At 44.9% G+C, this 2,274-nt stretch overlaps 1 pseudogene across 1 annotated transcript; it reads right to left on the minus strand.

Annotated features, from left to right (window-relative positions):
- Positions 1–718: 718 nt before the first annotated feature.
- LOC306913704 (chemerin-like receptor 1) lies at positions 719–1,630 on the minus strand (annotated as a pseudogene). The gene has a single exon. The product of its transcript is annotated as a chemerin-like receptor 1 (transcript).
- Positions 1,631–2,274: the final 644 nt, after the last annotated feature.

Consider the following 2,274-nt stretch of genomic DNA (forward strand, 5'->3'; position numbering starts at 1 on the left):
AAAATCACACCCGTGTGAAGTGAGTGGTGCAACTCCCAAAATACAGAAGGGAAGATCGCGGGTTATTATAGCTGGTAAATCATGATGCTAAAAGTGGGACCGAGCCCAAGCCCAGTTGAGTATAGTAGTGAAGGCTTCAGGGCCTGAACTGCAGGGTCCTCTGAACTAAACATGCAGCTATAGATAGATAGTAGATAGATAGATAGATAGATAGATAGAGTTTTTATTAAAGTGTTCTACATCATAAGATGCCTAGCCCACACGGGCTTACAAGACACTCACAAAATACATAATACATAATAATACATATACACAAAACACAGACAGTTACTTATGGATACATCGTTCTCCAACGTAACTGCCATGCCTTCTCTATGAATTTTCCTAAAACAAAAACTTCATTATTGAACAACCAATTTAACATAAAACATTCAGACATCCAAAACAAATCTGGGTTCTTATCCTGATTTTTTTTTCAAAAATGAGTTTCTTAAATCATGATATAGTGGACAATAGAAAACAAAATGAAACTCATCCTCTACAACTCCCAGGTCACAAAGGACTACAACTCCCAGGTCACAAAGGACTACAACTCCCAGGTCACAAAGAACACACAGTCGCTGCTCCTCAGGAATGCCAGTATACTGTATCTGCCCACCTCAACTGCCAGAGGTAAAGCGCCAGATCTTAACTGGGCAAATATACCAATCAAGTCAAATCAATAGTCAGTGAAGGCTTTCTCCAGAACCTTTCGGATGCGGAACACGTCCTTGAAACCCTGACCCACGAACGCGTACAGCAGCGGGTTCAGGCAGCCGTTGACCAGCGCTAGGGCGTGGGCTATGGGGTTCCCTGAAGGTGATCATAAGACGCAGTGTGTCACTGACCATGAACATCCCCGGCCTCATGCTCTGAACATTATCAGCCATATGATGTGATACGGGACCCAGCACAGGAAGAATGCGGCGATAACAGTTGCTATGATTTTGAAGGAGCGACCTGATTGGCTGGCCAGCGAGCGATTCTTGACGGAATAGCAGGAGACGACGACGGAGAAAGGAACCACGAATCCCATGATGAAGCGAGTGACGACCGTGGCCCCCCGTCGAAAATAATGCAACTCCATGTCTTTGTGTGTAGTACTAGTGAAGTCAGCGACGAGTGCATAGTTGTCGTTGCACAGGACGACGTCTTCAACGATCACCGTGTCCTTAAATATGAAGTACGGTACGCTCAGAGCCAGGGCCAGAACCCAGACTCCCAAACTCACCCAGGATGCCTTTCTGACGGTGCGGTGGTTCCCGCCGGTCCACGCTGGACACACCACACATACGCACCTGTCCACACCGATCAGCGCCAGGGTGAAGATGCTATAGCGTACATGTTCAGATAGAAAAGCATGGCGTCCATCTTGCACATGAATTTGCCAGAAAAAGGCCACATGGTGTCCAGAGCTCTCTCTGTGATGTCCAGGGGCAGGTCCGCTGTGACCAGGAAGTTTGCCACGGCGAGGTTGAGGAACCAGACGGTGTTGACGGTTTTCTTCATCCTGAAGCCGGTCGCCCAGATGACCACACCGTTCCCCAACACGCCGAGCACCAAGACCAGGCTGAAAATGACCGCGGACATGACGTCGACGGATTTGAAGATTCCACGCCAGTCATCATCATCATCATCATCATCACATCTATTTATACTCGGAAATACAGTTGAGGGCAAGCCTTCGTTTTCAATGTAGCCGAGGTAGTCATACGCCATCCTATTCTTTTTTTTAAACATTTAAGGTACATGCTTTGTACAACTGCAACACACCATTTAACACACCATGACCATGTATTAAAGCTGCTATAAGCAATAATATGTCAAAATATTAATTACCTTTTTATTTTTTAGGTATTCAGACAGCCGTTCTACCCATTGCTGGCTGGCTGAATACCCCCCAAAAAATAGAAAGGTCATTAAAAGTTTGACATATTATTGCTTATAGCAGCTTTAAGTGTGCTGAAATATGTTGGTGCCAGAAACCCTATACAAGATTTGTATATTTATTTTGTATGTCTGTGACAAAAATAAAATATTTATCAAATTGTCCATCACAAGCTGGCATGATGATGACCCCTGGTTTGTTCATATAACTTGCGTGTGGATAGATGGGAAAGTAAAAGCCACTTTTCCGTGTGAAAATGCACGAAAATGTAGAGTTCACAGCCCTATCAGATAGAGTTCACAGCCCAATCAGATAGAGTTCACAGCCCTATCAGATAGAGTTCACAG

Source organism: Electrona antarctica, assembly GCF_951216825.1.
Source record: "Electrona antarctica genome assembly, chromosome: 2".
NCBI lineage: Eukaryota > Metazoa > Chordata > Actinopteri > Myctophiformes > Myctophidae > Electrona > Electrona antarctica.